The sequence below is a fragment of the Anneissia japonica genome, unplaced genomic scaffold (assembly GCF_011630105.1).
Source record: "Anneissia japonica isolate Jap-2015-1 unplaced genomic scaffold, ASM1163010v1 scaffold3334_len1275209_cov185, whole genome shotgun sequence".
NCBI classification, from domain to species: domain Eukaryota; kingdom Metazoa; phylum Echinodermata; class Crinoidea; order Comatulida; family Comatulidae; genus Anneissia; species Anneissia japonica.
The window spans coordinates 1,085,507-1,096,801 of NW_022738561.1; the positions used below are offsets into that span (position 1 = coordinate 1,085,507).

General features: G+C 32.6%; 1 protein-coding gene across 2 annotated transcripts in view; it reads left to right on the plus strand.

The window, feature by feature from the left end:
• Positions 1–2,386: 2,386 nt before the first annotated feature.
• Positions 2,387–11,295, plus strand: part of LOC117117615 — a 31,024-nt gene continuing 22,115 nt past the window's right edge. The window contains exons 1-2 of one of the 2 annotated variants that reach the window (XM_033261980.1): positions 2,409–2,539; positions 5,832–5,916. The gene's annotated coding sequence lies outside the window, so the exon portion shown is untranslated. Of the gene's footprint in view, positions 2,540–5,831; positions 5,917–11,295 lie in introns of both variants that reach the window. The other variant, XM_033261981.1, reaches the window with a different exon arrangement.

The window sequence follows — 11,295 nt, forward strand, 5'->3', positions numbered from 1 at the left end:
AAAAACCAAAAATAAATTTTCCTTTACTTTTTTCCCGCTAATTTCCTACTGCACCCAGGCTAGTGTTCAACGAGGTCGCGATTTTCAGCTGAATATAATCCGTAATAACGAATTAGTTAATTCGTTATTACGGATTACTAATTCGTAATAACGAATTAGTTAATTCTTTATTACGGATTACTAATTCGTTACGAATTAGTAATCCGTAATAACGAATTAACTAATTCGTAATCCGTAATAACGAATTAGTTATTTCGTTATTACGGATTAGTAATCCGTAATTACGAATTAGTAATTCGTTATTACGGATTAATGAACATATACTTTATTGGCACTAATGGGCTTTCGTACTAATCAAATATAATGGTTAAACTTTAACTATATCATTGATTTGTATTTTAGTTTGTTCATAAGATATAGTGTCTTCCAAAAAAATGGAAAACTTCAGAAATTCATTTAAAATTTTAAATATCTCATTAACTTTACACCTAAAGCAGACGCTAATTGTTGTTGTTCTTGCAAATATAGGGTGATATTCTGATACGCGCTTGTTATAAACAGTAACAAAAAGATTGAATTCTTTGTCAACTGTAATAGCGTCTTTGTCGAAAAAAAAACATTTCTCATAAAAACTAATGAGTGGGTTCGCTCGTTGTCTTCATTAACTTTAAATCAATGCTACTGAGTATTTTTTCATTGCTTCACCATGGAGGAATTTTTCCTCCAAGATTTCAAAATCCATTCGCAATTGCTGATAATGTGACACGACCATCAACTTCATATTCAAGTTTTGCCATTGTAGAGCTAAGAAGTCACAAACCAATACTTACCAACGTCATCATTTACCTGTGTAAAATACAGAAAAAAAAATGTTTTTAGATACATTCATAATTAAAAAAGAAATATTCAAGTACAAAAACTGTGATAACATTATTTTAAGTCCAACATGTTCTGAAAAAGAACATGAAGCAAAAATACTCAATATCATATTCAATCAGTATTTATTACCTCTAGGTTAGGAAATACAACCGTTCCCACTGCGCCAAACAACTTCTAAAAATATTGGTTTTTTAAATCCAATCGAAGGTAATTATGATTGCCTATTCCTAATATTGTGGTCTAAAAGTATATTTTTGAGCCATTCTAAACAATAAAATCGCTCTCTATGAACCCACCAGAAAAAGTTGTACCCTGGGACGCCTGTTGTTAAGGGTCTCGGTACAGAAAAAAACATGAAGCAAAAATACTCAATATTATATTCAATCAGTACCGTATTTATTAATGTTGATATCGATGTAAATTATAGATAGTTGTTGTCAGTGAGAGCGGTGAATACATTAAAAAACAACATGCACCTTAGGAGTTCAACTTATAGCCTCTTAAATTTTACTAAGGTAAGCATTTACCAGTACTTAAGAAATACTGTAATCTTAAGCCACTTTCAAACAGAGCTACGTTACGGGAATATATTGCGGTAATCTTCCCGCAATTACCTTGTGTATGGATAGATCATTGCTAACCGCAGCCGCAGTTGAGATCTCAGACCTAGTGATAATATTTCCGTAATATTGCAGTTACAGCAAGGTTACAGTGTGTTACGGTACGTTCTTGGCGAGATTTATTGCCATATGTAATAGAATATTATAAAGCATAATATTGAATACTGCTACGTCTCTATAATTTTATAAAGACCTTTGTAAAGAAAGTCAAATTACCTTTTAAATAAAGAAGAACAATAGCCAATAATATTTTTGTCTATATTAAAGCAGGTAAGATAGTCACACTGGTGAAGAATATGGTAACAAATGTATTATACAACACATGTTAAAATGTGATGAATGTAGACATTCCTTATTCGTCCCGTATTGACTTATTTTAGTGGTAAACATGGTCAGTTATAATATTTTTATTCCATTATTTAGTAAACATAATACAGTATACTCATTTTCATCAACCGCAATCACTGAAGTGGTACGTTCCACTTACCTATACTCTGCTGCTCATTTCACTGTACTGTACTGACGTAATTTAAAAATGAATTCTCACATGTGTTGCTTTTGTAGCGTGAAGTCCTCGTTCAAACTCGTGTTATTGTAAAATTATTTTTTACGATATTTTAATGGGCATAATAGGAACTCAAAATATGCCACTAATTGTAAGACATTTAGAAGAATGGTGAGACCCGTTGGCTCCTCTGTCCTAAATTTCATTGGTTTCATTATTTTTACATTATATATATATATAAATATATATATAAACAGACAACAAATACATCTCAGCTTAAGAATACCTCAATAATTTTAAAGGTCAATACCATACACACAAGGCCTAATAGATGTTATTATTACCTCTGTTAACCTTATAGCATAATAATGAACGACGTAAGCTCACAAACTAGAAAACAATAGAATCGCATTCGCGTTTCAGGTTACAACAACTTGCTGAATTCAAGATTCCAAACGTTGGGCAGCTGTCATAACAAGCGGATGCCGACGAGGATTTGGTGTGATCAAAAATTTTCGTCCAAAAATATATAATCGTGAGTTTATTTCGTTTAACCATTATATTTTGATTTTCGTTTATAGGCCCCTATTACCAATAATGTTAATTTAATAATAATGCTACAGTTTATTTTTATTGCTGTTGTACGTATTGTAGGATTTTATAATGATTTTTTTTATTTAATTTATATTTTTATTTATAATTAAAGGTTAAAGGTTTAGGATTAGGATTAAGTCTTTTGTTTTAGTTCTTGTATGTGATTTATCTGAATTTAAACGAGGGACGGTTGACTCCTCTGAGGTATAGTGAATTTTTGCTTAAGCTCTTCTTGTTTTTTTATTTTTATTCTGTTTTGGTCATTATAAATGAAATGAAATATATTATTGTTAGGCATTTATTTTATCTAGCCATTTATTTCGATCTTGGTTTAAGGCAGAAGCGCAGCAGCTGCAATCATTTTTGATATGTTTTATTTCTTACTCTTGATAATGGCAAACAGTTTAGATGTACAGTAGCGCCAGATTTTTCGTTTTTGCTTTTTGATTTGAAGCGGTCGAGGGTTCAACTCCTCGCTCTCACTGGTCATTTCTCGGGTGTCCTGAAGCATTGCACTTAATCTGCATTCTTCTCTCGAATTCCTTCTCTCCACCCAAGAGTATAAGGTACCGGTACCTAGTTGGGTTGTTAAACTGTCTCTTATACACATCTAGATGTGTATAAGAGACAGGTATTTATTACCTCTAGGTTAGGAAATACAACCGTTCCCACTGCGCCAAACAACTTCTAAAAATATTGGTTTTTTAAATCCAATCGAAGGTAATTATGATTGCCTATTCCTAATATTGTGGTCTAAAAGTATATTTTTGAGCCATTCTAAACAATAAAATCGCTCTCTATGAACCCTAGGAAACATATTAAAATTCCTATAGGATACTTATACGACTCCTATATGATTCCTATAGGATTCCTATAGGATTCCCAAAGGATATCTATTGAAATAATCCTATAGGATCCTATAAATGTGACGAAAAATCTATAAGATTCCTATAGGATTTTCTCTTATAGGATCCTATAGGACATTTTTGTAAGGGTACTCTTGATAATGGCAAACAGTTTAGATGTATAGTAGCGCCAGATTTTTCGTTTTTGCTTTTTGATTTGAAGCGGTCGAGGGTTCAACCCCTCGCTCTCGCTGGTCATTTCTCGGGTGTCCTGAAGCATTGCACTTAATCTGCATTCTTCTCTCGAATTCCTTCTCTCCACCCAAGAGTATAAGGTACCGGTACCTAGTTGGGTTGTTAAATGCGCTGATTAGCTGTTACAACATTATGCAATACTCCCCTGGGGAACTGAGTGTTCTTAGCCGGTGTATTAATAATAAATGTTGCTGTTGTTGTTTTTATTTTTATTTTTATGGAGTTGAGATGAAGCTTGGCGGATAAGATGCTTGCCTTCCAATCCCAGTGTCCTGGGCACAGATGCTGTGACAGCACATGATATTTTACTTACGACTATACAACACATTTTCACTCGTAATGAGACTTTACTGATACACATTATTTCATGTATTTAAGAGGGCCCTGAATATCAGCCTGGACTATCACCAACATCACCTTTTTCATATTGACCTTGAGATTGTAGTTAAAAGAGGTGACCCAAAATAATCAGACCATTTTCTATATTGTTGTGGTTTTCCAAAATCCTTGAGCGAGAGCCAATAAAATCTGACCTTTTTACAGGTGACTAATCTTTAGTTAGTTAACAATTAGTTAAAATAACAAAAAGTGGCGATCTTAAAAGTTACCGGTAAGCTTTCACGAAAGTTTCATTCATATCAGTTGATTAGTTTATTAGTTATACCTAACACTCTCAGTAATTTGCAGTTATGTTTGTGTAGTCACGAAAACACCGAAACGTGACACACACACACACACACCCACACCTACACGACTGGAAACATATATCTCCTGGCGGATGGTATAGAAATAGTATGTGGGGCAGGTCTGTCTGCAAATTCAACAAATCTGGATTTAAATTTACCCCATGTCTGTTCAGTATCGTAAATTCCCGGAGTTTACATTTTGTAAACGGCATGATGTTATCAAAACGAAATTATACATGGAAAAATAATTAAAGAAAAGTAGTAATAATAAACGCTAAAATATAAATTTTAGGGTTTTTAAAATAATACAATACATATACAGTAATTATTATAGGTATATATTTAATTAATTATTTACAATTCATTCAAACATCTAATTCAAACTAACAACAAAATTATATTTTTAGCACTTCATTAACAGGTTTATCGAAAAATATTACATTCTATTAAATTATCAATTACAAAAACAATACAGTTCAATTATTCTACCTAACTACAACTACATAATTTATTAATAGATTTATCGAAAAATATTAAATTCTATTCAATTCTCAATTACAAAAATAATAGAGATAAAACTATATATAAAACTTTTTCATTATTATGTCATTATCGCATTCAATTATCAATTACAAAAATAATAGAGATAAAACTGTATATAAAATGTTTTCACTATTATATCAATATCGCGGCATTATATGGTTAAAATAAACTCAATGAGAATGCATAAAAATATGCATAATAAGAAAAAAATTATATAGCGCAATTCTATAGATCCTTTCAATGTTTTTTCTTACGTAGGGGCTACTCCACTTGTAGGCAAAAGATTCTTGAAGTGAGGAAAAATACATGGATATTTGTTATATTTATTTTCCGTGAAAAATAAGGGTTGGCCGTAGTGTTAAAAGATATTTTTCCTCGTTGGACGGAAAAGTGTCCTCTTAATAGGAGTGTCCAGAGGAGGTGTTATACTGCATATATAGGCTATGCGGTATGCTGTAGTCGCCACCGAATGATACAATCGCAGCCAAATACTTTTTTCGAGGGAACGAAATATGATTTCGATGGAACGAAATATTATTTCGAGGGAACGAAATATTACATCGAGGGAACGAAATAATATTTCGAGGATTATTTTGTTCCCTCGAAATAATATTTCGTTCGAACGAAATATATTACGTTCCCTCGAAATAGTTCTAACCATGCCCATTTAGGGGCTTCGTATGTCATTGATAAAGTGTAGGCCTATCTTTTTATAGCAAATTCGTCAGTTAATACATAGCAGATAATAATTGTGTTTATTTTAAACATAAACATCTACAGGCTTGTTAGTAAGTGCAAGTCTAAATAAACAATTGTATTTTTCTGTCCAAGCGTTGCAATATCCACATGCACTCACTGACCGAATCTTCTATAACAATAGGCCTAATAACCATTTTACTTGTAGACCTTATACACGGATTTCATTTGTATTGCTGGTTACACGTACTGAAAAGTGAAGTAAAACTACTACCTCAGTTACCGTAATTTAGGTAAGACACGATTTGTATTTTTATATCACAGGTTTCTCAGAACACTAGAGTAGTGGTCTTATTTAGGAAGTAGCGGCTTGAGTAGTATCCCTATATGAATGCAATCATGTTATATGGTATAAGCCTTGTAGGCCTATGAGAATTTCAATGGATCCTATTATATTAGCGTCTGATGTTAGGCCGACGTAGCCGATGTACTTACGCTGTGGGGCGGCTAGATTAATAGGCTTTGCAGCAGGTCGTAAGAAGCGGTTTGTTATTGGTCATGCCGAATGGAACGAACTCCATTCTTTTTCTTTTCCCCACCCACCCTAGAAGAGGGGAAATGAGGGGAAATATAAAAATTGTCCTTACAAAAGTGTATTGAAGTACTTACTCTAAAATTTAACTGACCACATACACCAGCAAATAAAATTAGTATTAATCAGTATTTATACCGCGCCAATTTGAAAAACAATCAACAGAAAAAGATTATTATTATTATTATTATTATTATTATTATTATTATTATTATTATTATTATTATTATTCAACATATTTATTTGAAAGTAAATGTACAGTAATAAAATTGACAAAGCATACTTATATAATGATCTACCATATTGTTCTGATTAAAACAAAAATTAAATATCATTGAAAGATAAAATTAATAAAACAAGTACAAATGAATACAATACTTAATTATACATGGAAAGTGATTAAATTAAATAGTGTCTAAAAGTGTGTTCTAAAATTTGATTAAGATTGTAAAATTATTAGAGAATCGGCAGAAATATAAGAACAAGTTATTAGATCAATTCTCCACACAGGTAAAATAAAATTGTGTAATTGCCGTAGTATTAATATACTTAATGATTCGCCAAAAGTTGCGAATATAAAAAAAAAATGATTTACAAAAGGATGAAACAAAAAGAATGCGAGAGATTCATCAAGAATAGTTCATCTAAACTATGAACATATGAGAGAGGGTGGACAATACATTACCGACATACGGCGTGATGGAATTTGTGTTATTGGGCTAAAGAAAAAAAAACACAAATTCGGTTTCGGTGGGATTGAATTTATCTGTATTGTGAGAAATCTGGGTTGAACGGTACTTTTTCAACTAGGATTAAGTTTCTTTATAAATGCATTCATTGTATTCAGCAAGGAGATTGTTAAAGATCAATGAAACGAAAAGGTATGTTCGTTAATCTCCTGATTTAAATCGTTCAAGCATATCCCACTTCTTTACTGAATTTGATTCTGCAGTTCGGACTTTCAGTCAAGCATAGCTACCTTTGTGGACTGAAAGACACATAACCTTGGTAAATACTATAATGCGCTTTGTGTCTGTGAGGCCATTCAAATTCGTGTTTATTCATTTTACTCTTTGTAAATTTATAGACTATGCAGAATTTGATAAAAATGTGTCTATTTAAGGTGCTGAAGGCAAATTGTGTTAATTTATGGCATACAAGCTTTTTAAGGTTTTTGAGGAGTGCTGAACTTAAATCTGATGTAGGCCATGCCAAGCTCAAAAATAAACGGAAAGCCTCCAAATCTAAGATAGCCGCCAAAATAGCTGACGAGTTTTAATATTAAATTTATACACAACACACTAAATTTCTAAATCGTTGTAATTTATTATAACGAATTCTTATAACGCTCCTTTATATATTGCTAGCTACAGTATATACAATTAAAACAGAAATACTTTAATTAACTACTGTTTGGCTTCTTGGGGGTCACTCATGCAATATCGTTTTGTCTTGCTGGCGAATCATGGGAATTCCCGATGGACCCGAGTAGAGGCCCAGGGGGATGTTTTCATTTACTATGAACCATTAGAACCCCGTTAGTATGTTGAATGGGGTGGGGGAGGGAATAATTTTGGATAAACCCCATAACATGCCAAACAGAACAGAAGGTTTTTGAGTCAATACTATGATTTGCGATATCAATTCAATTCAATTTATTCACATAGGCCTAATGCATAAAATAGTAATGATACAAATTAAAACCGTACAGTAGACAGGCAAAGCATTTATGTCTGGTGACAGCAATAAACACTTTAAAAGTGTAGTACCGTACCAACAGAAAAATAAATAATAAAGGTTAATAATAATAATAATAATAATAATAATAATGATAATGATAATGATAATGATAATGATAATGATAATAATAATGATAATAATAATAACAACAAGAATTAAAATAAAAATAATAATAACACTTTCGAAATGTTTCAAATGAAGAGAAATAGGACACAAGACACAACGAAGACGAAATAATACAATTAACTTTGGTGGCCATCTTGGTATGCCATAGATTAACACAATTTGCCTTAATTCGGAAGTCATATTTTTATAAAATTGACCCTGTCTATTACATCATATCATAATACAATTAAAATATATTTAAGTTCAGGTAAAATCATGGATAATATAAGTATGTTATATGAATATACATAAAAATATACATACAGTACCTAGAATATTAAAAATACAATTCTAAAAAAATATAATAGTATTAGTAGTTTTTGAAAAAGATATCAGAACAGTACAAACAACAGAGAAATGGTTATTAATGTGTTAAAAATTGATATAACTTAAAATAAAATGCTTATAAATGTTATCTTCATTTATAAGTTTTTAATAAAATGCGAAGCTGGAAAAATGCGAAATTGACAATACTTTATTTTTCTTAAGCGGCAGAGCGCGGTTATGCAAGAATGTATGTGTCTTGTATTTCTACAGAAACAAAAAACTTAGACTTTCGAAGTGCTCTTCCATAGGGGTTTTCCTAGCATCAGGTAAAATACCCATGGCAAATTTAAATGACAAATGTTCCCTTCTATATTTGAGCAATTCTAGTGCTTGATCATAGTGAAACTGTTAACCAAGAATAATCTAGCAAACGCGTTTCTCTACTTTAAATATTTGTGTATCCATTTATGCTAAAATGTTGTACAGCGCATGCGTGTTTAGTGATAAGCTTAATATAAATTTCAAGCCAATGCATGCCCAAGCATGGAGAAAGGTCCAAGTTAAGGTTGCTTTCAAGTCCCCTTAACAGAATCAAAGCTTTACAAGTTTCAAAGAATGATGGGTCGTCTGTTACGACATTTTCCGAAATAGTTTCAAATCATCCAACCGACCCAACGCGCCTGTTTGTGAAGTAAAGTGTGAGTGATGTCGCCTTTGTTGGAAGTCGTCACGCCAGTATAAAAGCTGTTCGCTGTAATGACGCATTTGTGATGTTTTGGCCTTCACAACCCAACATGGCTTCAATGGCTTCACTTCAACCGGGAAATGAGAGATGCAGCTATTATAGGAGAAATTATTGGTCGCAATTTGCAGTCATAATGCTTTTGATCTGTGCATAGAAATGGTATTTCCAATAGAAATGAGGATGGAATTTCACGAACATATATATATGAACGTATATGCTAGTAATATATATATATATGAACGTATATGCTAATAATAATGTATTTCTATTAGGCCTATGTGTAATAAGTTCAGGGCAGGCAGTAAATATTTCCAAATTGTTGTTCATTTTTTATTCAACAATGAGATTATTCCAAAATTATTCCAAAAAATATTATTATTCCAAAAAATATTATTCCAAAAAAAATATTATTATTCCAAAAAATTATTCCAAAAAATCGAATTTCGGTTCGGATCCGATGTTAATGCAGATTAACCTTTCTTTTAAATGTAAACTTTAATAGATTATTCTGTGGTGAGAAAAGAAAAATAAATATATGCCCATGGTTCGGTTCAGGAGAAGGGGTACAATGTGGAGGGGCAGGGAAAATTCCTCAGGAATTTAAGCATTCTAGCATGTCAATTTCAATCCTTTTGGTGGTACAGTGTATTGTTAAAGGAAGTTGGGTTGGGTTGGTTTGGTTATTCAGGGGGGTTTGCTCAAAAAGGGGATTCGCAGTGAAGTGGTGCTAAAGGTGGACCAGGGTACCAGTAGGCGCCCCCGCCTAATTATTCAAAATCTTAGAGTTACGGTCGGCAACCCATGGGTCACGACCCATGTTTGGTGGGGGGTCGTGGACGAACTTTTGAGGGTCGTCAGATCTCTGGGTCTAAAGAAATATTTCATAAGTATTATTACAAAACAATCAAAGCATCCCTATGAAAACTCGAAACAAAACTTGGTTTATGACCGTTTCCAGCGCCGTTACCAGTTATTGACGGACCTCGGGCGCTAAAAGGCACCTGTTCGGACCCAGCTAGAGACAGAGCCTTGGCGCGGTCTGCTTAGGCGAAACTTTTAATGCGTACATTACATTCTAAAATTGTTTAAAACGGATACGGTATTGTAAAGAGCATAAATATCTATGAAATATTCGAAAACATATTCAAGGATATTGAGAACAAAATATCGTCAAGTCATAGGCCTATATATGTTATTGTTTAGCTTGGGAATGTTTAATCTCTGATATGTCTCTGATAAAGTATTATTGATATTTTAAAGCCCCATTCCCGGCAAAATTTCACTAAAAAAAGAAAAAATGGATTATGCAATACTCTAATTATTGTAAACAATGGAAAATATTGGCATAAATTTAAGTTTTACGCAAATAGACAATTTCTCGTAGGAGCTTACTATTTTCTCGACGAATTCTTTGTTACTAGGCAAATTTAGAAGAATTGTAGATCGCATCCGCTGGAATGCTCTCACTTTTTTTTTTTTAGGTATACTTTTTATACAGTCAATAAAGTGCGCCCTCTTCGCATCTCGCACACTGCGGTTGATCGAGTATGAGATATGTTTGTTTGATTGTCAAAATCTCGGTCAGAATCATTTTTTTAACAGATTTGAAATAAATCCTACGAAATGGGTAAATCGTTTCATCTGGTTTCAAATAGCAATAAATATGTATAATTCCTTGTGATAAACCAATTATTACTCCTTGTTTTTTTTTTTTTTTGTGGTTGACAGTTTCGCCTGGCTATCAGTCGACAGGTTTCGTCAAAATCTATGAAGGGTTTCCACCGATGCTCGATGGTAGCGGGCCGCTCCAGCCGTCTTTAATTATAGTTGATCATATAGGTGTGAGAGGCGATGTGCACCTTCGTTTCTATTCCATTGTAGTGTTATTTCTCCTAATACATATTGATTCTTTAATTTTCCGTTTTTGCCACCCTTGTTCTTTATGTAGGCTATTGATATTCTCCCAGTCTGGTATGTGATTTTCTTGCGTCATATGATCCGTTACCGATTTGTGTAATTGTCTAGATGAGGATTTTATACCGGCCCTTCCCATACAAAAAAATTCTATAGAATTCTATCAAAAAAAAACTATAGAATGTCTATAGCATAATTGTTTAGAAAATCTATAGAAAATTCTATAGAAATAACTATAGAAGCCCACTA